Source organism: Ambystoma mexicanum, chromosome 1p (assembly GCF_040938575.1).
Source record: "Ambystoma mexicanum isolate Mex_15411 chromosome 1p, UKY_AmexF1_1, whole genome shotgun sequence".
Lineage (NCBI taxonomy): Eukaryota > Metazoa > Chordata > Amphibia > Caudata > Ambystomatidae > Ambystoma > Ambystoma mexicanum.
In genome coordinates, this window is record NC_090921.1 from 33,250,660 (window position 1) to 33,278,359 (window position 27,700).

Sequence of the window (27,700 nt, forward strand, 5' to 3'; positions counted from 1 at the left end):
AACACGCTCACTGCTATGACAGTATCTCTGCAGCAGACTGACGTTAGCTTGTATATACCCTTTGGAAATTGCCTGCGTTTTCTCATGATGTATACCATGCCTGAAAAACACCTTATCTGTATATGCACGTGTATAATCTCTACTTGTATGTAATCTGTATATACCTATGTGCAACCAAGCTTCGCATATACCTGTAACTATTGCACCCTGTTACCACAGGGTATGATGCGCATAATGAATAATAAACAAACAAACAAGTACGTGATGTGACGAGGAAGAGCAGGAGCAATGGAGATGCCCGATAAATACCATGGTTATTTAACGGCCAGTGTAAACGTTTGAAATGTGAGCCCATAACACTGTGTTGTGCAGTGATACCGTGAGAGGCATGTGCACAGGGGGCTCCGGGGTAGTGTGTGCGAGGTCCCTGGGGGAGGGGAGGGGCTGCGTAGAGACGACCTGCTGCTGAAGCAGAGCCTTCCATCATCACCGGAAGCGACCGAGCGCGTGAAGATCGGCGTCCGTCCGGAAGTTGCCGCCACTTTAACACTGTGCTGTCGCTGCCTCCACTGACCGGAAGCAGGAAGTCACTGGATGGCAGCGCGTGAAGGTCGGCGCCCGGCGGAAGTTCCCGCCCCCTTAGCCATGTGCTGGCGCTGCCTCCACTGACCGGAAGTAGGAAGTCACTGCATGGGACGGCGTGATGGTCAGCGCCCGGCCGGAAGTTCCCACCCCCTTAGCCATGTGCTGCCACTGCCTCCACTGACCGGAAGTAGGAAGTCACTGCACAGGACGGCGTGATGATCGGCGCCCGGCCGGAAGTTCCTGCCCCTTTAACCCTGTGCTGCCGCTGCCTCCACTGACCGGAAGCAGGAAGTCACTGCAGCCGTTTCCCCCAATTGGTGGGTGCTCGGCCCTGGAACCTTTCCGATTGTTTCAGAAGTGAGTTAAGGCGCCGCCTCCGCCCCCCCCAAATCCCCCGCTTCCCTGCGCCGCAGCTGCTGCCTCCCCCCTGCCCCCGCATTCACACGGAGTTGGGGGGAGAGGCCGCGGGCAGCAGTGCCCCCCCTCCCCTGCTGCCCTCTCACAGCATTCACCGCACCCTGGGCTTGCGCTGCTGGAGGCGCTGACCTCACCCTGACATTTTAAGCATGTTTATTCCTTGCATGCTGTTGGGATTAGTCTGGTAATATTAAATTGTGTACTGCAACCCAGCAAATGTAAACATGCACTTGTGATGTAATATAGTTCCACCTGGAATCTGAGCCTCTGTCAGTTCCATCCAGAATATAGAATTGTGTATATTTGCTTTAGGAGGCAGTTAGAGGTCGGGCTTCTCAGGAGGACGCCTGCTGTCAGAGTGTTTGCTCAACCTGTAAATAAAACCATATGTAACCATTCTGGTTGGCATCGTTGACTCAACATTGGCGACGAGGACTTTGGCCTCAACGTGACCCCGGTTAAGTGCCTGCTCCGGCGGTCTGACAGCAGGCGTGATATTGGAGTTGCCGCCGGAGGAGAAGAGGCCGCAGAAGGGACCCAGACGGAGCGTCAAGAACAGGTTAGGATTGGTTAAGCCTGTTTACACAAGCGCTGCGTTAGAGAATTCACTTAAAAGTGAATACAGAGTAGCAGCGCCGCCGGCATTCAACGGCGAGAGAGCGCGAGCCCTGCTCGCACATAGAACGCGAGCGTGAATCAGCTGGGCTTCAGGAGGAGCGGCTCGCGAGCGGAAGCCTGCTCGCGAGCAGAGAGCGAGGGTGTGGCGTGACTCGCGGCGGCCTCGCTCACATCAAAGCGCCAGCTGGGCTTCAGGAGGAGCGGCTCGTGAGCGGAAGCCTTCTCGTGAGCAGAGAGTGACATTCCTAAAGTGACATTCTGCATATTTTGGACATTAGCCAAAGCAAATAGCAATTATTAAAGTAACTGCACACGCCGGTCTCCCAAGTGACATTCTGCATATTTTGAACATTAGCCAAAGCAAACAGCAAGTAATAAAACAACTCCAGAGTTATATCTGGCATTTCCACCGTGCAACATGTCCTCCATACCACCTCCATTGCCGTTTGTCAATGAGCCAGGTCGTCCCACCATACCATGGGATAGGTGGAAGGACATTTTTGAAAATTATTTAGTGGCCATGGGTGGAGACAGGTATCCTGCAGCAAGGAAGAAGGCATTGCTTCTCCACAATGTAGGCACTGAAGGGCGCAGGATATATGATGGCCTTCCAAGGAATAGGAATTTAGGAGATGGTGATATGGATGAGTACGCTTTTGCTCTGAAACAATTGCGAGACCATTTTGAGCCGAAGAAGAACATCAGTTTTGAAAGGCACAAGTTCTTTCAGAGGGTCCAAGAAAAATCTGAGTCAGTGGAATCTTATGTTGCATGTCTCAGATCATTAAGCTACACGTGTGAGTTTGAGCAGTTAACAGACTCGCTCATCAGGGATCAGCTTGTCAGATGCACAAACAACCCTAGGATTCAGGAAAAATTATTGACGAAAGACATGGTTCTTCAAGAGGCAATCGAAATGGCGAGAAGCGTTGAACAAACGTCCGAGTATGTAAAGGAGCTAAAAATTGACAAGTCCAGTATGGATCAATCATCGGTATGTGTAGTAGAGCAAAAGAAGAAGGGTAATTACTCCATGGCAAAGAGAAGTGCGTGGAATACAAAGAACTTGTGTCCTCGTTGTGGAAGCGTCAGGCATGGAATAAACTATCCATCATGTCCGGCCCGGAATGCAGAATGCTTCAAGTGCAAGGGAACAGGCCATTTTTCTGTCTGCAGGAGTAGGTCGATCAACTATGTGGAATCTAAAGTGGACAACACTGGGGAGTTGGACATGAGAACTGGGTATTATACACATGAAAATTCAGCAGGTCAGGAGGTGACCCCTAAGCATGTTTTTCAAGTATCAGAAATAGCTGCTAACGATAATGGCCCTGTTGACCTATTTAACATTGATGGCGTGGAACTGTCGATGAAGGTGGACTCCTGCTCACCGTGGTCCATCATATCAAGAGACACCTTGAGAAATGTACTCAAAAAAGATGATTCATGTGTTCATCCCACTGGAGTGAGAGTATGTGGATATGCCAACTCAGATATAAAAATTGTTGGGCAAATTTCATCAGAAGTGTGTTACAAAGGGAGAATCTGTCAAGCCATGATACTTGTAGCAGAGAAAGGAGCGTCATTACTAGGTTGGGAAGAGCAGAAGAAATTGGGAATAATAGTGCAAGCTAGTGCATCTGTTCCTGTATCTATTGCCGAGGTGGAGGATTCTTGGACTAAAGAGTTTCCTGAGGTATTTACGGAGTCTCTTGGCAAACTTAAAGATTTTGAACATCACATTAAGTTAAAAAAAGTTGCTCAACCTGTGGTTCACAAGGTTCGTCAAGTTCCTTTAAAGATGAGGGCACAGCTCAAGGAAGAACTTGACAGTTTGATGGAGAAGGGAATCATTGAACCGGTAGCAGCCACAGAATGGTTGTCTCCGGTGGTGTTAGTTACGAAGGCCAATGGTAACTTGAGGTTGTGTGTGGATCTACGCAGTCTAAACAAGAGTATTGTGGTGGAGAGACATCCATTGCCAAACATTTCGGAGATCTTGTCCACACTGGGGGAGCCCAAAGTATTTTCTATCATTGACCTGTCGTCGGCGTACCACCAAGTGCCATTGTCCGACAATTGCCAACATCTAACTGCTTTTATAACTCCGGAAGGGGTTTTTATGTTTAAACGTATGCCTTTTGGTTTAGCTTCGGCAGCTTCTGTTTTCCAGAGGGTAATGGAAACAGTTCTCAAGGGTCTTAACAATGTGACCGTGTTTCAAGATGATATTCTCATTTTTGCCAAGGATATAAGTGAACATGATACTGTATTGAGAGCTGTTTTGGTGAGACTTAGAAATGCGGGGCTAACAGTACAAAGGAAGAAATGTAGAATTGCCATGACAGAGGTTGATTATTTGGGGCATAATATTTCTGTAAAGGGCATTGCTCCCAGGAAGTCCTTGGTGGACAGCATTGTGAGTGCTCCGCAACCCCGTGATAAGGATCAGCTACGGTCTTCCATGGGGTTGGCGGAGTATTATCACAAGTTTGTGGAGGGATTTGCACACATTTCGGCTCCTTTGAGGGATTTGCTAAAGAAAGGATCCAGATATGTGTGGTCGGATCAATGCCAGGAAGCCTTTGTGAAAATCAAAGAGGGCATAGTTAAGGCTCCCTCTCTAGGGGGGTTTGTGTCTGGTAGAAAGACTGTGCTAGCCGTAGATGCAAGCATGTTGGGGCTGGGAGCTGTTTTGTTCCAATATGAAGGGAGCGTGGAAAATGTCATAGCTTTTGCCTCTCGCCCACTGAGGGGAGCAGAGAACAACTATTCCGTAGTTGAGAGGGAGGCATTGGCTGTTTCATGGGCTGTGAGTCACTTTAAATTTTTTCTTTGGGGTCAATCTTTTCTAGTTAAAACTGATCACAAGCCTTTGGTTCAGTTGTTGGGCAGTACAGACTGGACAAAAGGGTCTCCTAGGATATCCCGGTGGATGGTGGATTTGTTGGGGTATGATTTTAGGATGGTATATGTTCCTGGTGGGGACAATGTTATTGCTGACTGCCTGTCCAGAATGCCTATTCCTAATGAAGAATGCAATGTTACAAATACAGAATCTCCAGTTGGGATTTGTGAAATGGTACACAATGCCATATGTGAAGAGGAGTGGATGTCCGCGGATAATCTTGATGAGATGTTAGGCCAGGTCAAGAGCTGGGTTAAAATGGGTTGGCCCAGGAAGGATCTTATAGAAAAGAAATTTGATGCATTTTATAATATCAAAGAAGAGTTGAACTTGTCGGGGAATGGGGTTCAACTTAGAAAAGGATTGAGGATAATACCTCCCTCTGCTGTGAGAGCTAAATTGGTGGATATAGCTCACCAGGGCCACCTGGGTATGGGAGGCACCAAGAGACACATAAGGCTATCGTTTTGGTGGCCTGGTATTGATGGTGAAGTTGAAAGAGTAGTGAGGAAATGCAAGGAGTGTGAGAGAAGTGATAAAACCAAATGTGTCAGGGAAGTGCCTTTAAGACCTGTTGGTATTCCCACTGAGCCTTGGAGGAAGCTAGCAGTAGATTTGATGGGACCCATTCAGGAGTTGGGAGAAGAGTTTAAGTATATAGTTGTACTGGTGGATTATCATAGTAAATGGGTTGAATGGAAAGCTATAAGGGAGGCGACCACGTCCCAAATGATAAACTTCTTTGAGGAAGTGTTCTACAGGGAGGGGTTTCCTTCCGAACTTGTCTCAGACAATGGTGTCCAGTTTTGTTCGGACAGGATGTTAGAATTTTTGAATAAGTACGGAATCAGACATTACAGGACAGCGTTGTATCAACCCAGGGCGAATGGGTTGGTTGAAAGGATGAATAGGTTTCTAAAGGGTGGTCTGCAGTTGGCTATGGCATCGGGACTCAATTGGCAGAAAATTTTAAGGGAAATGGTCTGGAATTACTGTGCAACTCCACATTCCATTACTGGAGTGTCTCCTTTTTCATCTTTAAAGGGTAGACACCCGGGGACAAAGTTATGTACTGGTTGGATGGATCTGGCTAGGAGTGTGAATGTTGACAGGAGGAATATTATGGATTTAGTTAAGGAAGCTCAGAGTGGGTACAAGCTTCGATTTGATGACATGAAAGCTACAAGAGAAATGGTTTGGTCGGTTGGGGACTGGGTTTATGTTAAAAATCCCAGAGCATCTCCGAAATGTAATACCAGTAAGTTTATCGGTCCCAAGAAAATTGCAAAAGTAAGAGGAAATGTTGTTATTATGGAGGGTGGTGAATGCTGGGCAATGTCTAGATTAGCCAAATGCAATAAAGATAATGTTGAAGGTAATGAGAGGAGTCGAGTAGTGGGAGAAGAGCCAGATTTTGGACCATGTGCAGACAAGGTGGTGAATGAGAAGGGTGACAAGGATAATTGTGTCAACACTGGTCTGAGAACAAGTAGAGTCAAGAACAGACCTACCAGATTAAATGATTATTATGTGGGTTAGGATTTCTGTGTTAAAGGAGGGAGATGTGTTGGGATTAGTCTGGTAATATTAAATTGTGTACTGCAACCCAGCAAATGTAAACATGCACTTGTGATGTAATATAGTTCCACCTGGAATCTGAGCCTCTGTCAGTTCCATCCAGAATATAGAATTGTGTATATTTGCTTTAGGAGGCAGTTAGAGGTCGGGCTTCTCAGGAGGACGCCTGCTGTCAGAGTGTTTGCTCAACCTGTAAATAAAACCATATGTAACCATTCTGGTTGGCATCGTTGACTCAACACATGCCCACCTTACATGTGAAGGCGGCAGTGGGTGCTGTCCAGAGCTGCTGCTGGCACTGCCCTCCGTGTTCTTACAGCAGCCAGTGGTGCCCACGTAATGCACACAAGGCTGAGAGGGGGCTTCAGAGACGCCCACCTTCCCACTGTGGTTTGCACACCCCTTTAGAGTGGCTCAGTATAGGGTGGGCAACTTTGCAGGACGCTTTAGGCGTGGCAGCGCATTAGAAGCTGCCTGCAGTGTGCGCGGTTCCACACAATGTCATTTGTGCCCCCTATTCCCTGTCCACTTTATTTGGTAACATTAGTGGTAGATGACATTTAAACACGTACACATCACAACAACAAAAAAAACATTAGGACCGTTGGACATGCAGGACGTTCATCTGTTAGAGCTCTCTCCAGGCCTTGTGGGACAAAATATAGGCAGACATCCAAATTTGCATATGCGTTGACGACATAAGTGACTTCACAGAAGGAGGACTGCAAAAAGCATGACCAGTCTTTCTTACTTTGAAAGGGAAGTGACATTACAATAATTAGCCATGAGTTAATTGAGTGTCAAATAACTTTATGGTGTGACATGCACGAATGGCACCATTATTATATGGAGAGCAACTCTATAGCTATTAAAACCAGGATTTTTTTTTATAACAGCTTATAAGATAATGGTATAATAATAGAAGCTATAAACCGGTCACTTACCTAATGCTGTAGCCACCAAACAAAACATAAAAACAGTTCCAAGGATTCTTGATGCTAGCGACCCTCCTGTCCCACTGTGGCTAGTGTGCGACTTTAATGCTAAGATAGGTGCGGGTGAGGGGCAATTGTCTCACATGGGTGAATCCGCCCCCATCAATATTAGACAGGGAAAAGCATGGACTACCTTGCTTTACTCATACCAGCATACTAGGTGGAATGGGTGTTGCCCAGGCGACGCACAGAAAGCTTACATGCATGTGGGCGGCAAAACTGCCTCCACCATTGATGGTGTTCGCCAGAATGGGAGCACTAGCTATGGTGGGCGGGTCTCGCGCGCGAACAAAATGATCATATGCCCCTGTGTGGAAATGGGTGTCAGGGCGCCAGAGTTGCACAACATAAATGGAGACATGTATCTGAATACATCTATGAACCGCATACAACGGAATGTGGTCATCTTTGATAAGGCAAGACACGTAGCTGAAAGGCTTCTTCCTGCATATATATCGCGACATATAGTTGTGGTAGCGGTGAGGATGACATAAAGCAGATTTTTGGTTATTAACTACAAGTATTAAAGAGACTACACAACAAAGAAGAAACTACAAAAGTCCACAAGAGCGTTGGAACGGTACATAAGAAAAGGTCAGCGATATGACAGTAGGATCAACACTGCTAAAAAGCTATTGCGGATTAACATCACAGAGATCCTACACTCTACCGTGGGCATGTACACAGCCAGTGAAATCAGTGGGCGTATTAGAAAAGTAAAAGGTGCTTATCGAAGGTGGCTAAGAGAGAATCGGCTTAAAAGTGAGATTGTCAACCATGCGAAAAATTGAAATACTATGGGCATATGGACAGTGGTTAGAGGGGCGGGCAAAAGGCCATTGCCCATCTATAGTGTATCTGAGAATGAATGCTGTCTGCACATCATGACGACATTGGACTCAAAGCAACCGGTAGACATGGAAGTATCCATTCCTTTTGAAACCTGGATATGTAGAGCGTCAATAGTAGACATAATCCATATTACTAATAGACTGCACAGTTCCCGTGCTGCTGGGCCTGATGGAACCTGTAACAGTCTGATTAAACTCTCTCCAAAGCTATGGGTGCAAACACTACACGTCCTTTTTGTTCACATCCTTGAGTGTGGCATACTCCCTATTACTTCGATTAAGAGCCACATATTACCAGTAGAGTTTGCAGGGTAAAGTGAATGTAGTACCTGTGAGCGCCAACCTGTATCAGATAATGTATTAATGTTTGTGGCAGCAAAAAAGTCCCCTAAGTGGGTATGCGCACGTCAAAAAGAAGGTGGAGTTTAATCGTCACATAAATTTAGGGGCTGGCTGCAGCCGTGTGGTGAGTTAGGTGATTTTCCACTACCGCCTATACATTTGACAAGTGACAGAACATACTGACCTCACAGGCTGCGCTCTACCATCCTATTGTCTTTATGCATTTATGCATTCAATTGGTTCATGGTATGTAATCAGCTCAATAGAAAAATTAAAAGACTGTTTAACTCAAGGTAAGTATGTATACTTCTGTATTGTTGTTCATACAGGTTAACATTAGAGACTTGCTGTATTATCAATCATACAGGTTGACATTAGAGACTTGCTGTATTATCAATCATACAGGTTGACATTAGAGACTTGCTGTATTATCAATCATACAGGTTGACATTAGAGACTTGCTGTATTATCAATCATACAGGTTGACATTAGAGACTTGCTGTATTATCAATCATACAGGTTGACATTAGAGACTTGCTGTATTATCAATCATACAGGTTGACATTAGAGACTTGCTGTATTATCAATCATACAGGTTGACATTAGAGACTTGCTGTATTATCAATCATACAGGTTGACATTAGAGACTTGCTGTATTATCAATCATACAGGTTGACATTGTGTATTCCAGATAAGTTTTAAATAACATTCAACATACAGGTTGATAAAAGTGAATAGCACAAAATGTCATGCCGCCAACACGTGTTTCAACCCAACAAAAGGTCGTCCTCAGGGCGTATAACTAAAAAATATTCATACAAGTTCTATGAGTGCGATTGGTTTTGCAAAAAATACATAGGGCCTCATTACACGGTAGGTGGTAAGGGTTTACCGGTACCGGTAAGGGCACCGGTACCAGTAAACCCTTACCACCTTACTACGAGGTCCCTTTGCGGGACCCGACCTTAACGGCTGGTGTAGACCAGCCTTTTAAAGTTGGGACCCGCAAAAGGACCTTGGTGGTAATTACAGTACCGCAATTTGCAGTACCGTAATTATCTCCTTCCCCATTCCCATTGAACCCTATGGGGCAAAAATGGGAGTGGGGAAGGGCCATGGATAAAGGGGGAATTACCGCCCCGCCAACCTTGGAATGGGGTGGTAATTCCCCTTTCCTCCATGGTGGTACCGGTATGGTACCGGCGGCAACCATGGTGCTAATAGCACCATGGTTTACCGCATTCCGTGTAATGAGGCCCATAGTGTTTCTTCAATTATTCAAGTTAAAGTTATCTGTTGGTTTAGCAACTGAATGGTATTTTGAGCGTAAAATGAATAGCGACCGCTTTACATATTCAGTGGATGTAGACAGGTTTCCCTCTAAGGATTTAATGGCCGTGATCGGCAGGTAACACAAAAATCACGCGCACTATGGCGGATGCCGTCGGGCAATGGAGCTGCATCAAATACAAGATGGGATGTTGGAAAGATCCATCCAACTATGGGATGCTTGCTATGTTGGATATACCCGCAAAAATATTCGCTAAAGTTTTACTGGTAGAATTGAACCAATGGATCTAAGAAAACAGAATATTACAATCAAACCAAATTGGGTTTAGGATGAATTCCTGCACGACGCATAATCTATTGATCCTAGTGTCAGCTGTTGAATATGCATGGATGAGACGAAAAACACCAGTCTATGGAGCATAATTCGACTTCAGTGCAGGATTAGACATGGTTATGAGACCTAGTATACATGGATGCCATCATGCTGTCTGCGCCAGTTTACATGCATAGTTTCTTATTTGATCATAACAGGTGTCCAGTACACTTGACATGTATTTCGGCCTGTGGCCTTCCTCGGAACTGGACTATTGTTTCCAAATGAAATCCTAATACTGTGCACAAGCACTCAATCCCAGTACTCGGAGCCACAGGAAAGGAAGTATGAATTAAAGTACGGACATGTTTCATGTTCCACTGAGTAATCGGCCAGTGTTTTTGTAACTGCGGGTTCACAGCCAATGGGAACACGATCATCAGAATTATGAATTGTCCCTCAAAACTGGGTGTGCGTTTTTTATGGTATTTTCGTAAAGTGATGTTTCTATGGCAACCACACCCTGTCTTCCTCTAATTAGAATGGAGCTGGCCTCTTCCCATCAGTGTAATCCTTGTACACGTGTGCCCTGAGCTTGTGTGCATTTGTGTGAATTCTAGTCATCGTTTTGCTAATTCCTGAGCCACTGATAATGAACAGATTTTGGATAGATCGCAACATAAATACTGCTCAGTGACTTGCTTAACTTTTTCTGGTTGCCCGTTTTTCTGAGGATAAACGGCTTTAGATTGCTGGCCGTGAAAACCCAAGTCTGACCCAAATGGACAGTGAATTGTGGTCCACAATGAGGTATACTTCTTCCTGGAAGTGATGCAGTTTGATAAAATGCTGGATACATTAACTTGCCAGGGTCTCTTGCGTTGGCGAACGTTTGGTGATAAAGTCCACGGTGAGTATCCTTCATTCACTACAACTACTGGAAACGGCTACCAAGCAGCTGTTTCCAGTAGTTGTAGTCAATCTGCCAGGCCTGCCTAGATATTTTTGTTGGGGACATAACGCATAATCCTGTACATACTTGTCTGTCTTCTGTGTGAGTCCACGTGAGGGTCCCTAACTAATGAAGACACTATGATCTGTTTTGGCTGAGCTGTTGTTTGCATTCTTTCTTTTTGTCTTACCTTATCTGCACTTGTGCGTTTTGCTTCATGTGCGTGCTCACCACAGTATCCGCTATCTTCGTCTCTGCACATGCAGGCCACCACACCCTGATACATTTCTAAGAACACTAACCCCACCTGAGTGGGGTTGTTGCGTGTGAATGACCTTCCCAGACATTTCAGGATAAACAGCAGCGGACGCTGAGAACTCTGTACCTGCGCAACTCCTTTTGTCTGTTTGTCTGTTCATCATGACTTGGAGTACAAGAGAATATATAGTACACAGCTAAGACTGGCCATACTAGCTTCTGGTATCCTTGTCTCCATGGGACTATTATTTCTAGGAAGGTAGCAATTCAGGCTTTTGAGACACTGCCCTCATCTTTCTCGCTCTATCTCACTTTTCTTATTTCCTGAATGTTTACCCATCTTTGTGTTATGGTTCCATTGCAAACTTTCTTGGCTATTACTTTCCAATGGCACATACAGCTCCTCTTTCTGAGGTGCCATTCTGCCAAAGTCAGGCTCAGTTAGGGGGGGGGAAGGATCATTGCAGTGTGCTGTTCCTTCATAGAAAGTCTGGCCCAGTGCTGCACATTGTGATTTGACCCTGTGGGGTGACGATGGGCAAAGAGCCCCCCTTAGTGGAGGAGGACAGTTGGCTTCTTTTGTCGGCTGATCCTTCTGGCCCCTTTAAGTGCTAGGCTTAGTTTGATTTACTGTCCCCGGTACTGGCAGAGATCCTGTACATTGTAATTTGAATAACTGTTTCATCATTTCATTTGCCTTTTGCTTCACCTGCTAAATGTGGCTGCTTGATTCTCTGGACCCTCTGGATATTGGCCTAAATCTTCCCCATTCATTGCTTTCTTCACAGTTTACTACACTTCTGATCCTGCTACACTGGGCCTTACTGGTCGCTTAATGTCTGGTGTTGGGCTGGTACTATTGGGCGCTTCTAGGGATACAAGGTGAGCAGCTCTTCATGAATAATCAATCATGCCTTTTGTGAGTCTGAGTAGAAAACAGCCAGTGGTGTGATGACGCATTGAGGGCAATTATCGATTGTGTTTAATGTGTGAAAGTGCCGAACGTCTCCCTGTCCCCTCTTTTGTGTACACAGACCATTGAACCATGTCCAGATTGGTTAAACATGTGCCTTTCCTCCTATGCAGAGGCTTGAGACTTGGACATCTAAACATCTAAATGGTGAGAAGAAAAGTTCCAGGCTCGTCTGAGCGCATACCAGCATCACCACCGGATGGCCCCGTCTATATCGTCCCTACTATAAGAGCTAGGCCTGAGCTACTCTTTCGGCCTGAAGACTCTGAAAGACTGGGGACTGAGGTCTGGGGAAGGTCAATGTTTGATGCCATACCTGAGAGCACACCCCAAAACCTGCCAATGGTTTTTGAGTCTGTGTCCCCTACCGTGCATGTCCCCAACAGAGATATCTTAGCTACGCTGCAGCACCTGCAGGGAAAATGGACCACTTGCAGAATACTCTGGAGGACATGCCCCTGAAAGTTGCAGAGATTATGAAGCAAATCTGGTGAACAAAGGGTCAAGATTACATGATGAAACATGTACGGTCTGTGGATATGGTCAGTCTGGCAACAGGCACAGGATGTAATGGACGTGGATTGCCTCTAACTCCTCTTCCAGACAATACAGGGCAGCAGAACCTGTCTCTTCAACAAGTGTCTACTGATGGACAGTGTCAATGGCAGAGCGAGACCATAAAACCAGTAATTACTGATGGGCAAGGTGAACGAAGCCAGAACCTACAACCAGTGATTACTGAGGGGCAGAGCCAACAGACCAATTACATCCAACCAGTGTTTGGCAATTGGCACTGCCAACAACAGAGCCAGGTCATACTGCCAACGTGTACTGATGAACAGAACCAAGAGGCGAGTCCATGCACACAACCAGTACTTACTGATGGGAAGGACCCGAATCAAAGACTCAAGCTGGAGCCGTTGTGTCCTGAGGAGAAAGAAGCCCTACAACCAGCAGTTCATTGTGGACCGGGTTCAGATCAGTGCGACAAGTCTGATCCATGGTGTTCTTTTGGGCAGGCTCCAGCTGAGCCTTCATTATGACTGGGATTGGAAAATCCAACTGCAGATGAGGTTGCCTTGATAGACGGCTTGGCAAGAAGACATGCAACCCCAGAGAGGCCTCTGTTTAAAGCCACCACAGGTAGGTTTGTTTTAACATGGATTCCTGTCCCGAATGAGATCTGAACTGATGCTGCTGTAATTAAGATTTGAAGTTAAGGCAGGATCTATAGTGGTGAAATGGGCCAGACAATGTGCAGGACATTGGGGGGGGGGAGTGCTAGCAATCAAGCAGAGCCTGTAGTGCTGGACAGGGAGGGCAACATACAGACCAGAAGGGAATCTGTGATCGTCTGGTGCACAGTCCTGCTCTGTGCATGGATGGGACTTTCGTGGAGCTCACATAGAAAGACAGTTGTTTACATAACAGAAGGGCAGCCTTTACCATCTCATGTTGCAGTAGCCATTGCTTGTTTACCTCTGTATGTGGGAGGGGTCCTGAGCCTCATCTCTCTGCTACATGTGACTCCCATGACACACTGGAAGTGTAACACAGTATAAAGATGTCCCGTGTAGAACACCTCTGCCAGTTTGGCAGCCTAGTTACCTCTGGGTCTGCAGTGAGTGTGCAGTTGTGATTTTAGTGGGACGAGGTAGAGGTATATGCAAATCCTGAGGTTTTGACGCATGCAGGCCTGAGTACCTGAGACCTAACTTCTGGTTTGCCTTCAAGTGGTTTGTTGCAGTGACACTTGAGTGTGTGTTTCCTCCACAGGGTAGAGCCTGTGGGCAGTCGATTGCAAGTATATACTCCAAAACTGGGCTCATCGCTGGCATAGGCATTGGGTGTGATAGAACTAGAGGTGTGAGCAGTGGTGGTCCGCAGTGATATGATATGACATGTCATTTATAACGCGCCTATACACAAGTGTTTCAAGGCGCGACGACGCAAGGGATGGGGAACAGAGGGGAGACAGACAACGATCTTACTAGGCCAGGTGTCATTCAGATCACGCATGTGCATGGGAAGGGGAAAAGTGCGTGGGGGAGGGGGGATGGGGAAAGTGCAGTACATGGGATACTAGAATAAATAGGATAAATAAAAGAAAGCGGCCAGCTGGTGGTAAGTGCAAGGTAAGTGCAGACATAAGTGCTCGTAGGGGGACTGTAGGGATACAGATAAACAGTCCCCAGGTGTGGGGGTTGCAAGAAAGGCAGTGCCGGTGTGCAACTAGAGGGGCCTGGGCCCAAGATCAGAAGGGTGTCCAGGTAACCAGTGCAGTTTCAGCCAGGAATTCAGCAGGGGAGAGGGGGAGAGAAAGCAGAAGCAAAGAGGTAGGTTTTAAGGTGCACCCGGAACCGGAGATGGTTCTCCCCAAGTTTCTGGGAAGCTGTTCCAGAGGGAGGCCCCAGCCGAAGAGAGATCTGCCACCTACCTGCTGCTTGGAGAAGCAACTAACCCTGAGGGAGTTGGAGGCGGATGAGCGAAGAGCACGAGAAGGAAGATATTTAGGAAGAGAGCGTTGAAGGTATTTAGGACCCAGGCCCCAGCAGGCCTTGTGGACAATGCAGAGGGGTTTGAACTTAATCCTTGCATCCACTGGGAGCCAGTGCAGAGATTTCAGTCCTGGAGAGATACAATCCCTGGGCTTGAGGCCAAGGACAAGTCTCGCAGTCCTGTTCTGGATGAGTTGGAGAGGGTGGAGAGTAGAAGCAGGCCTGATTTAGAAAGAGGTGTTGTGATAGTCCAGCCTAGAGAGAATCAGAGCTCTGGAGACAGTGAGCTTCTGGGGGAAGGAGAGGAAAGGAAGAATACCTGTGAGGAGGTGCAGCTGGTAGTGTGACCTCTTAGAGACATCGGAGATGTGAGGAGAGAAGGAGAGTGTGGAGTCGAAGATGACCCAATGTTTTTAGCCTTGCAGGTGGGAACGGGAAGAGGGCTAAGAGATGCTGGCCAGAGAGTGGCAGGAAAGGAGGGAGCATGTGTGGTGATGAGGAGAATCTCAGTCTTACTGGCAGTAAGGCAGAGATCATTGGCGGCACTCCACTCCTGGATAGCAGACAGAGAGTCAGAGATGAGTGAAGGAGAAGAGGTGGCTGTAGGTAGCCTGAAAATAAACAGAGTTTCATCCCCATAGCACTGGAAGTTGGGGCAGAGAGAGGCAATGCAGTGGGCAAGAAGTGTCAGGTATTGGCTGAACAGCCAGGGAGAGAGGTTAGACCCCTGGGGAACACCACAGGTAGAGCTGGAGATAGAGGCAAGGAAGAACCCAAGTTGGACCTGGGAGGGTTGATCAGAGAGGAAAGAAGCCAGGCACGCCAGGGCCTGACCGCTGATACCCAGTACATCACAGAGACGGTTGAGCAGGATGGCATGGTTGACTGTGTCAAAGGCAGAGGAGAGATCAAGCAAGATGAGGACAAAGGAGACGTTAATGTAGTTTTTGTAGGCAGAGCTCTGATGTGTGAAAGATTCAACTGTATAAGTAGTGTAAGGTGGTAAGAGAGGGAGACAAGTTGGTCAGTGGTGTAGTAGCGGTGATTGGGATTGGTGAGGACTCAATTCATAGGAGTTTCAATGCTAGACTTATCTGTTTGTGCTCCAGTCAGTTGTGAGTCTGGCATAGCAAGTTTTTCAACCTGTTGTCCATCAGTTCTTCCCGTTTCAGTTGCATTTAATGGGGACTCGGGGGGACCGACCCGACTGAGTTAGATCTACTGTGTTTCTTGCCTGAGGCATTGAGCGCGAGTGTGTGGTATGTTGGTGATAGTTTTGCCCTAGTTAACAGTTTGTTTTTCTGGTCATTCTTTGCTCTGGACAATTTGAGATCCATGTACAGTTTTTGTTTATGATGTAAAAGATCTGAGGTGTATGTCCATGTGTGTCATTCTTCATGGTGGGTCAATATCTCGCAGATCAGGATGTCTGTTACTTGAAAGTGGTGTGGGGGGCTTAGGTTTGGTGCGTTTGTTAAGGGTATTAAGGGATTCTCAGAAACCTAAGTGGTTTTCCTCTTTGGCCAGGTACCTTGGAATAGAGCTTGATTGAGAGAAAAAGGACGATTGTCTGTGGTGTTTATTTATAGTTGCCGCTGTGACTAATTCCACGTTACTGGATGAAAGTGCCCTGATCGGATTGTACTAGATGGATTTCTTGATGGCAGATTCTGAGCCCCAGCAAAGAAGGCTCAGATGGTTGTGAATTGTATCCCACGATTGATCAAGAGCCAGTGGAGTGTTTGGAGGGCTGGCGTGATGTGGTTCTGTCTTTGAAGTATCAAAATGAGCCTTTTCACTCTTTATAGTCTGTTCAGTACGTGTTTTGGGAGGCCAAGGTAGAGGATGTTAGTCTGGAGAGTACTGGTGCCATAAAAGCATCCCTCCGCGACATTGCCGCTGTATATTTGAGAATGTGTATTGAAGAGCATTATAACACATCTGAAAGAGATTGAATGAATACTTGTCTATTTCTATTGGTTGCATCTCATGCAAGTTGGATTTGTGCCAAGCTATGTTCTGTGATTTAGTTTCTCAACCCTCGAGCTAGCTAATACTTATTGGGTGATGCCCGATACAGGCGCTGAGCCTTTCTCCTCCCTCCTTCACTCTTTAACTCGATCGAAGTATTGGAATACAAGAAGGTGGTTGGAATATGGGAGGAGGTGCTTAATGAGTTGCTGCCTTTGGGGTCTTTGGGGGAGGTAATTCAAAGTCAAGATACTGTGCTTCCTTTCTGAGAGCAGAAAAAGGCAAGGGAGGTAATTTGCTGATGCAGGACCACAGAGACACCAGTGCAGCAAGGGAGTACAGTGGATGTGAAACTCACAGGAATTGAGCCTCAGTGGGAGCACAGCACCAATACATGAATCAAGGATTTCACCTTCCCCTCCTTAACCCGTGGCTGTATCCCCTCTTTATGTCCTAACTAGAGTACCCCTAATTTTTTGTCCTTATTGTATCGATATAATTGTACGCTATCATTGCATCACCTTTATGTATAGCACTCTGCTACTTCACAGCTAGGTTTACACTATATAAAACACAGCACATACATGCATAGGGTGTAAGATGGAGAACATCGTCGCCGGAGCTCAGCAAGTGCAATATGGAGTACATCGCCATCGGAGCTCAGCAAGTGCAATATGGGGAACATCGCCGTCGGAGCTCAGCAAGTGCAATATGGAGTACATCGCCATCAGAGCTCAGCAAGTGCAATATGGGGAACATCGCCGTCGGAGCTCAGCAAGTGCAATATGGAGTACATCGCCATCGGAGCTCAGCAAGTGCAATATGGGGAACATCGCCGTCGGAGCTCAGCAAGTGCAATATGGAGTACATCGCCATCGGAGCTCAGCAAGTGCAATATGGGGAACATTGCCATCGGAGCACACAGAGTTCAAGATGGGGAACATTGCCATCGGAGCACGCAGAGTTCAAGATGGGGAACATTGCCATCGGAGCACACAGAGTTCAAGATGGGGAACATTTCCATCTGAGCACGCAGAGTTCAAGATGGGGAACATTTCCATCTGAGCACGCAGAGTTCAAGATGGGGAACATTGCCATCTGAGCACGCAGAGTTCAAGATGGGGAACATTGCCATCGGAGCATGCAGAGTTCAAGATGGGGAACATTGCCATCGGAGCATGTAGAGTTCAAGATGGGGAACATTGCCATCGGAGCATGTAGAGTTCAAGATGGGGAACATTGCCATCGGAGCAGGCAGAGTTCAAGATGGGGAACATCGCCATCGGAGCACACAGAGTTCAAGATGGGGAACATCGCCATCGGAGCACACAGAGTTCAAGATGGGGAACATCGCCATCGGAGCACATAGAGTTTAAGATGGGGAACATCGCCATTGGAACTCAGCGAGTGTAAGATGTGGAACATCACTGTCAGAGCTCACTGAGTGCAAGATAGGTGGGGACCATCGCCATGGAGAACATTGCCGTTGGAGTTGAGCAAGTGCAAGATGGAGAACATTGCCGTCTGAGCTTGATTACGGGTCACCTTCATCCTCCACTCACTTTTCAGATCCAGCTCCCAACTAGGCCTCTCATTCTTCCTTGGCTTTTCATACTTGTAGGGCATTCAAATTGTAAAGAACCTCAAGCAGAGGGAAATACTATGAGCAGGTTGGGCAATGTATATAGAAAGACGTCAAAAATTGAGGTACACCCCTTAGCGTGTGCAGATTTTAATAATGGGTTTGCACATTTCTTTCAATGTACAGGTTGGAGGGACACAATCGGATGGGTATGGTGTGCAAATTATTTTAGTTGTGTTCGTATTGGGCCATCGTTCCTGTGCAGTATGTTGGGCCTTAATGGTGATTATGTGCACGATAATCCGGACAGTGCTGAATTGTCCTCTGTAATCCCTAGTTTAATGTCCTCCATCTCAATCAGTGGTGTAACGCAAATTATAGGTGCTTTTCTTCAGCCTTCCAAGGTTGATAAATTGAGTAACGTTAACTGTTTAATATCACCTACTGTTAGATTTAAGAAGCAATCTGTCACAAAGGGATATATTAAAAGGGTTTTTATTATCGAACAGACTCAATACTAAAACAAAAGTCTAAAGCAGTGTGGAAGGACTCGGAGTCCCTGTTACTTTGCATTATGAAACGCAAAAATGTTTAGAAAATATTCTATAACAATTGATTTAGAACCTTTGCTGTATGTTCTCCGTAGAATTTCACCTAACTGTGATGGATATTCTTTTTTCAGCACTTTTAAATGCTACGTTTGAATGTTATCACAATGATTTTCTGTATTCACATCCACCAGCTTAATAGAATAAAGGGAGCGGTGTCAGGTAATAGCACAGATAAGTATTTCAAGTTGCAAGCTTGAGATCTTTATTAGTGTAATAAACCAATTTAACTATATGAGAAATAACTTTAGTATGAGACCAAAATACACCAGACGGCTCTAAATTCTTCACTTGGGGCATTCTGGCACCAATCAGGCCATCACGTGTCTCAGACGCTGACCCTCCTGCTCATATGAACTAAGGAACTTTGACTATGTGACCACCTTGTCATACTCACTAGCCTCTCTTATACTCAGCCTTCACACATACCACTAGCAGCTAGCTCTTGAGTTTTGATCACACAATGCATTTATGATTGAAACAGGTAAGAAATTAAAAAGAAACACACCAAAATGTAATATAGAGGCTTTTGTTTATATTGATTTTAGATTATAAACATGTGAGCTGCTTAGGTTCCAATATTCTGTTAATTTCTACATTTCATCTAAGGGGCAGCAAGAGAGACTCTTTTACTCGGGTGCTGCAGAGCATTATTGCGGCATGAGGGCATGCATGGGGCTTTTCACTACATCCAGTAGCCTTTAGCATGTGTGATGGCAGAGAGTAATGTCTAGAATTTCTGCTTCTTTTAACAGAAAATGGGACCATTACCAAAAGCAAGGACCTGAAAATAATGCTTAAAAGATGGGATATCCAGGGGAAGAAGAGAAGACCTACAAAAGATGTACAATGCCTGTCTGGAAAAGGGCTAAAGAATTCTGCATCCTCACAAAAAAACCAAATTCCCTGCACATATACAGAATGTGGGGAAAGCATTCAAGCTCAAGGCAGATACCCCAAACCTCTTAGTTGTCACGTGGGACCCCATAAATGCACGTACTGTGAGAAGAGCCATGGAGAACGCTCCCAACCCATGACACATCTGAAGACCCACACGAAGGAGAATGAGTTTACCTGCAGTGCCTGTGCTAAGCACTTCACTGACAGATACAGTCTTGTCATTCACAGGCGATCCCACATGGGCGAGGCACTGAATAAGTGCACCAAGTGCAACAAAAGCTTTACCCGAAGGTATGGTCTGTACCTGCACCAGAGGCTCCACTCTGGGGAGAAGCCATACGAGTGCACCGAATGTGGTAAGCACTTTGCTCTCTTTTCACTCGAGTCAGCATCAGAGATCCCACACTGGGGAGAGACCTTAACAGTGCACGGAGTGCACGAAATGCTTCATTCTGCGGCCCCATCTGATCACACATCAGAGAACCCACACAGGGGAGAGACCATACCAGTGTACAGAGTGTGATAAACGCTTCTCTCAGATTGGAAGCCTGCACAACCACCAGAGGATCCATTCTGGGGAGAAGCCCTACGAGTGCACAGACTGTGGAAAACATTTTAATCAAATGTCAAACCTGCAAATACATAAGAAGATACATTCTAGGGCAGAGACCTACGAGTGCAAGGAATGCAGTAAACACTTTTCTCACACTTCATCCCTGAGGAGACACCAGAGATTGCACACAGCTGTGTTTTTCCAAGGTGGTTATAACGAAAATAAGCCTGTCTAAATGGATAGCATCCCCGCAGTGATAACACCCACACTGAAACCTGCAGTGGACAGCTCCCTGTAGTGCTGGCACCCAAGGCTCATGCTAGCAACAGAAGATGGGGAACCATATATCTACTCCTTGATCTCTGCTATGGTGTTTATCCTCTGTAGATTTCATTTACAGCGCCACAGCAGCAGATAGGGCAAATGGTTCTAGGTCACGAAGGTTGTAGCATTGGAAACTGTTCACTGAAGGAACCGATGCTTGGCCGGTTTCAGAGCAGGACATTATCCTAACATGCACTCACTCAGGAATACAATTCCGCCCCACCATCAAATACACATCGTACCAACTATGAGATACGAACACCAGTGAATACAGCTAAATTAGACAATAATAACAAAGCCATCACTCTAACAAGAATTACCAATAGAAAGGACAACACTAATTAAGGTGTCCTGTTTAAAGAAGAACATGAAAGGTAATGTTACAGAAATGGCATGATGAATAACCGTGGATGCCGGAGACATTTCAAACTGTTAGTATCTGGGCATATGATAAAATGGACACTCTGAACACAACAATCTTGAACACTCAAGTCAACCTCTGCACACTGCCCCATTCCGCAACCTCTACCCCCTCCACTGACTGCCCTAACGCCTTGATCCACCAGTTCTACTTTAAAATGAGCTCAGTACCTGAAGTCCTACCCATCATCAAAACCCACCAGGTGTAAAGGAGATATATGTCATGCCACCATTGTCAAGGACTGCCCAGAATCCTTGGCACCGCTCATCACCACCTTCATAAATGCCTCCTTCTCATCAAGCACAGGCAGTCCGGGGTCGTCACGGGCCGGAATCAGCACTATTGGACTTAAAAATCCAGTTGGATGAGCTCAGAGAAAAGGGAAAATCAACACTTCTCTTTCTTTTAGATCTTTCCGCTGTGTTCGAGCTAGTCGACCACAAAACCCTCTGCCACCCAGCTCTTCCAACCTCTCCACCATGGCTACCGCCTGGATCACCTCCTTTCTTGAAGGTAGTCATGCCTCACCTTCCCCCCATTCCAAAAGGGTTCCCCCAAGGCTCTTGCATATCCCTGACACTATATAACATCTTCATTTTGACATCCTGGACTCCCTCTGCATACCCTACACCAACTATGCCAAAAGCACTCAAATTCTGCTCCCACTCACAGGTAGCTACAAAGACTACATCAACTCTACAAATCAGGCCTAGACCGTGCCAAACCACCTGTGCCTAAACAGAGACAAAACAGAAATCCTGCTAGTTGGACCCCCAACAGTTTTAAAAAAAAACCCTGATAGCTAATACACAGCCTTGCACATCGACAACACCCTAGTCCCTGTCTCATCATCAGTAAAGACGATAGGGGTTTACCTTGATGCCACCCTCTCCATGTGCCTCTGTAAACGCTATTGCTTCTACAGCAGCCTACGCCACCAAATTCCTAAACGCCTCAACACCCTTCCTTTCCAAAGACAGCTGCCTAACTATCGCCCGAGCAGTCATAGGCTCAATGCTAGACTACTGTAATGTCCTCTTCGCAGGCACCTCCCCGAGAAACCTGCAAACACTACAAGTCATACAAAACAATACTGTGCAAGCAGCACTTAATATTCCAAGAACAAAGTTCAGCCACCAGAAGAGCTGCCCACTAGCTTCCTATCTCCAACACTGCCCCCAATACCTCACCCCATAAATAGAGTGGGGTTTGGCTACTAGACCGACCAGGACACCCTATGCCCTTCGCCTACTCCTACCTAAAGTCAAACGAGCAAAAGCAGGAGGCTCAAGCGTCCCCTACATCACAGTCAAACACTGGAACTCCCTCTCACCCTCACTCAGAGCGGAACAATCCTACTGGGTTTCCCACAAAGCCCTAAAAACACGACTGTTTCATTAGTCTGCCTCGCTTTGTCCTTGCATCTGGTCCTCACATGTCTGTATTCTGTATACTTTACCAAAATTGAATGTAATGAACGTGTTCCTGTGACCAGCGCCTCAATGCCTTTGGGTTGTATGCACGCTTTATAAATGAAATAAATATACACCTTCAACTAAATAATCAAAAGATTTTTTTTTATTTAGTTTAAAGTACAATTGGTTAATTAACACATTAAACACTTTGTATCAAATTAGCCAATGTTAAAAAAGAAAATGCATTACATTCCATTACATTGCATATCATTACATTGCAACCGTATTAATAATTTCATCCATATCATACATCACTACACACACCAACCCTCCATTTTTATTCCATTCAAACCGTCAATTCAAATTTGTTAAAATCATATATACAGAATTTTGTATGAAACAGCGAGTACAAATGAATTTACCACTCAAATTAATTAAAACTATAATTTTCAGAGTAAAAAGGGGGTAAAGCAAAAGAGGGGGAATAAGAGGATGAGGGGCAAGTAAGTATCACCCAGAGAGGTGATTACTAGACATCATTAAAATCATATAATAATTTAATTTATGGAAGCAAGGATTGAAAGGGTCAAAGGGGGTATAGACATAGGAGAAAGGAGTTATCCTTTTAGCTAAATTCTCTCAAACGGGTGGTGATTTTCTTCCATATACAATAGGCGGCTCCCACAAATATCAATGTTTCTGCAATATATATGGATGACCAAAATTGGTCTGTATGGATCATTCTAAGGTCACATACCAGTTCCTTATATCTCTTATAATAGCATTCTTGCAGAGAATTACACTCTATTAAGATGTGTCTTATCGTTTCCACCTTTTCTTTGCATAATCGACACACTCTTTCCTCAGAAGGGACAGAGGACCAGGCCCCCACATACTCGTAGAATGGAAGGATATTAAAGCGAAGGAAGATTATAAATCTGGAAAAGTCCTGATTATAAATTTTTAGTAGATAGTTTCGAGGTTTAGGTATTTCTAGCCCCTGCATAACAATTTTCAACGACCTCATTTATAATTTTTTGCATCCTTCACTTCAATTTCACTTATTACCATTTCTCTCTCACCTCCACAATCATCTTCAGCCATCGCTAAACATAGCTCGCTCAAATGTTCCATACATTCCCCAAACAACACCTCATCTTCCATAATACCCTCTTTAGATTTTCCATTTTTACTTTTAATATTCTCAGTAAGGTTTATCACTAGTTCTTTAAGTCTTGTTGCTCTTTCATAAGGCTAGAGCTAATGCCAACTATAATGTCTAATGTTGTTGCCATTGCCCCAAGTTTACTTGCTGTATTCAGCATGTTTTCGTTTGGCCCTTTTAAATCATCATCCCAGGAACAGTTCTCCTTCTCAACTGTAAATTCTTCCTGGGCCAGCTTCTCCAAATCTTGAGTTCCAGATAAGTTTGATCCAAGGATGTTCTCCATGTGCTCATTGCTTTTTTCTATTAGAGTAGACCCTGGTGCGGCTGTAATGGCCATTGAGTGCCTCCTAGAATCATGGCATGGATTCAGGAGGGAATTGTTGTCTACCATAGATCTGTTATTAGGCATAATAAGACTTTCCTCAGTTACTGCTGCTATAACCACGTCTCTCTTTTGGGGGATTGTCAAGAAACTGGATATTTTTGGTTGGTCCATTGATGATTTATTTATAATTTCTGGTCACACCCTCCTTCCCGGTTTCTCTCTTTTTATTATCCCATTATTTGGGGTTGTAGGGGAGCTTTGTAGAGACACACTTGGTATTTGTTTCTTATCTTTTAAGGTTTTGTGAGTGCAGTTTTGGACCCAGAATAGATTATTTAATGAGACGCTCTTCCAAAATGTTGCTTATATTGTGAGCACACATGTGCCCAGCACAGCAGTAACAGGGGGGGAGGGGAGTCAAGGGAGATACCAAGCTGTTTTTATTATTGTCCAGAGTACAGAAAAGCCCTTTAATACCTTGTATAGCAGTTCAAGCGCTGCCCGCTCCCACTCTCAGCTAGCAGCACTCGGATGGTGCATTCATCTAGATGCACGTGCACCCACTGTTTTCAAAAGGAATCCTCGGATCGGGGCGTGGCTTCAATCAAGCAATGCAAAAGATAGAAAACAGGTACAATTAGTTATATAAAAGTTCGCTCTCTGGCCCTCATTACGACCCTGGCGGAGAGGGGTTTATGCCAGCGTAATGCATGGCGTACCTCTCCGCCAGATTACGACTTTCCGTAGCGCCATGGTGATTTTTACGCCCGGATTTTCCGGGCGGAAAAATCCATGGCGCTACGGGACCTCTTGTTAATTACGCCACCGTAATCTACGGTGGCGTAATTAACGCCTTCCCCACTCCCATTATACCCTATGGGGCAAAAATGGGAATGGGGAAGGGTAAATGGGGATTGGGGACTAACCGCCCCGCCAAGGTCGGAATGGGGCGGTGAGTCCGCCAACCCCCATGGCGGAGTTGGCAGCTCTGCGCCATGGACCATGGTGCAAATTGCACCATGGTCCTCCGCCAGGGTCGTAATGAGGCCCTCTGTCTTTTAGGTCCTTTCCATCTCCATACTGTGTTTACCTTTAGAAATGACAATCCACAGGTTAAATGCTGTACGTTGTTTTCAGCACGCTGAATAATCCGGCAAGGAGAGCGGGACAGCTAACAGCACTCCACTGGTGCATTCCGCTAACAAAGGATATTCGTGCTCAGAATTCTGCCAATTTTGTGTTTGTTTTTTTGTTGTGTTTTATTGGTTTACAAATCAAACCTTGTACACATTGAATCCTCTTAGAATAAAAAATTCCAGACACAACATAAAATAACCTCCATGTTACGATGCTGTTTTTCTAATAAACACTAAAATACAGTTCTTCGCTGCTCTGCACAAAGAGATTTGGTTACTGCTCCTAATAATTTCCCAGAGCTCCATGCCTTCCTTATTTCTAAAAGAGAGAACACATTTCTGAAATGCATCATGCGTTTGTGTTGCAAATGGGGGCAGACCATGACAAGATGTTCCAGTGTTTTGCTGTGCTGCCGCCCCATTATCTGCAAGAGCACGAGTCTTTGTTACTGTTGGCTCTTATTGTGCTAATCCCGGGTGAAGGGAGGTTTAACCTAAACCTAAAAAAAATATATCTCCACCTTCAGTTCAGGGATTTCCTTAAATAGGACAAATCCAATTACATCAGAAAATCAAAACAGTTTGTATCCAGTTATTGTGTCTCTGGTTTTCCTCCAATCGCACAATTGCAGCTTCTTTTTTACCTGGAGGGGTTATTCCATGAGGTCATTTTCCCGCACTGCAATACTCTCTAGCAAGTTCTGCATTCCTCCCACCCACTTATTTACAACCAAACACGATTATTTGCTTGACACCACATGCATTATTTACTACAGGAAGCCGTTGGAGGACAGAAGCACCTTTACTATACAGCAGCAGAGATTTGTTAGTTTTCACTGAGCCTGAAAATGTGGACCTCTATTCAGTCCGATAGGTGATTTACATATTGACTTGACACCTCGAGGGAGCATCTGCCTCCACCTTCTGTTTGAACTCTGATAATCCATAAACTTGATGAGTGCTAAGAACATCCTTGCCTGGCCCCTCAGTCTGTGGTGTTTTTTTCTGATATACCCGTTCTCCTCCTGGTTGTTGCTCCCTCATACACTATACAGATAAGGGCTACAAAGCCAGCATCTACTCTAGCAATCTGTTCAATGTGCGGCCTCTATGGAGGTAAATACATGCCTGAACTGAATCAATAAATGCTATGTGCAATTTAGACTGTGGGTGAGTGTTGTTAATATATTCAAGAAACTGCAGCAATCCACAGCCCGGGTACTTGCCCTGATACCTGCTTGGTGAATGGTTATCAACCAGTGAAAATCTTGCTCTTCCCTCCCTCTCTCGTAGGAGCTGTCAGCCAGACTAGGAAAGGTTATTCTTTTATGAGTCTGTGTAGTGTAGGGAAAAATGTAAATCTATTTGTATCATTGGCCATCCCTCGTCATCACTTCTGGGGAGAATTTTATCCACAATGTACATCTCTTTGTACGATTGGCCACCCCTCATCATCACTTTTAGGGAGAAGCATATCCATAATGTAAATCTCTTTGCGTGATTGCCCACCCTGTCATCACTTCTGAGGAGATGCATATCCACAATGTGAATCTCTTCGCAGGATTGGCTACCCTTTGTCAGCACTTCTGTGGAGATGCATATCCACAATGTGAATTTCTTTACATGATTGGCCACCCCTCGTCATCACTTCTGGGGAGATGCACATCCACAATGTAAATCTCTTTGCAGGATTGGCCACACCTTGCGATCACTTCTGGGGAGATGCATATCCACAATGTAAATCTCTTTGCATGATTTCCCCCACCCCCGCCATCACGTCTGGGGAGATGCCTATATCCACAGTGTAAATCTCTTTGCAGGATTGGCCACCCCTCGCCATTACTTTTGGGGAGAGGCATATCCACAATGTGAATTTCTTTGCATGATGAGCCACCCCTCATCATCACTTCTGGGGAGATGCATGGCCACAATGTAAATGGGCCTCATTACGAGTCCGGCGTTAAACGAGGCGGTAAAACCGCCTGGTTAACGCCGGACTCGTATTACCATTCCGCCTCCGTGATTCCCGGAATTACCGGGGCATCACAACCCCGGTTTTCCGGGAATCACGGAGGCGGAATGGTGTAAATCCCCATTCCCATTGAGTCCTATGGGACTCAATGGGAATCGGGATCATGGAAACACCGGCAGCATCTTGTAATGCTGCCGGTGTTTCCTCGTCCGCCTGCAGGCGGGCGGTGTTAAACCCGCCAGGTCAGACCTGGCGGGAACATCACCTCCCGCCTGCAGGGGTCGGGATCAGGCGGTCCGGAAACAACGGTGGCGGCGGGTTTACCGCCACCGTTATTTCCGGACCGCCAGGGTCGTCATGAGGCCCAATGTCTTTGCAGGATTGGCCCCCCCTCATCATCACTTCTTGAGAGATGCATGGCCACAATGTAAATCTCTTTACATGATTAGCTACCCTTTGTCATCACTTCTGGGGAGATGCATATCCACAATGTAAATCTCTTTACATGATTGGCTACCCTTCGTCATCACTTCTGGGGAGGTGCATATCCACAATGTAAATCTCTTTGCGTGATTGCCCACCCTGTCATCACTTCTGAGGAGATGCATATCCACAATGTAAATCTCTTCGCAGGATTGGCTACCCTTTGTCATCACTTCTGTGGAGAGGGATATCCACAATGTGAATTTCTTTGCATGATTGGCCACCCCTCGTCATCACTTCTGGGGAGATGCACATCCACAATGT

General features: G+C 45.7%; 1 pseudogene; it reads left to right on the forward strand.

Annotated features, from left to right (window-relative positions):
- Positions 1–707: 707 nt before the first annotated feature.
- On the forward strand, positions 708–26,092 carry LOC138565245 (zinc finger protein 436-like; annotated as a pseudogene).
- Positions 26,093–27,700: the final 1,608 nt, after the last annotated feature.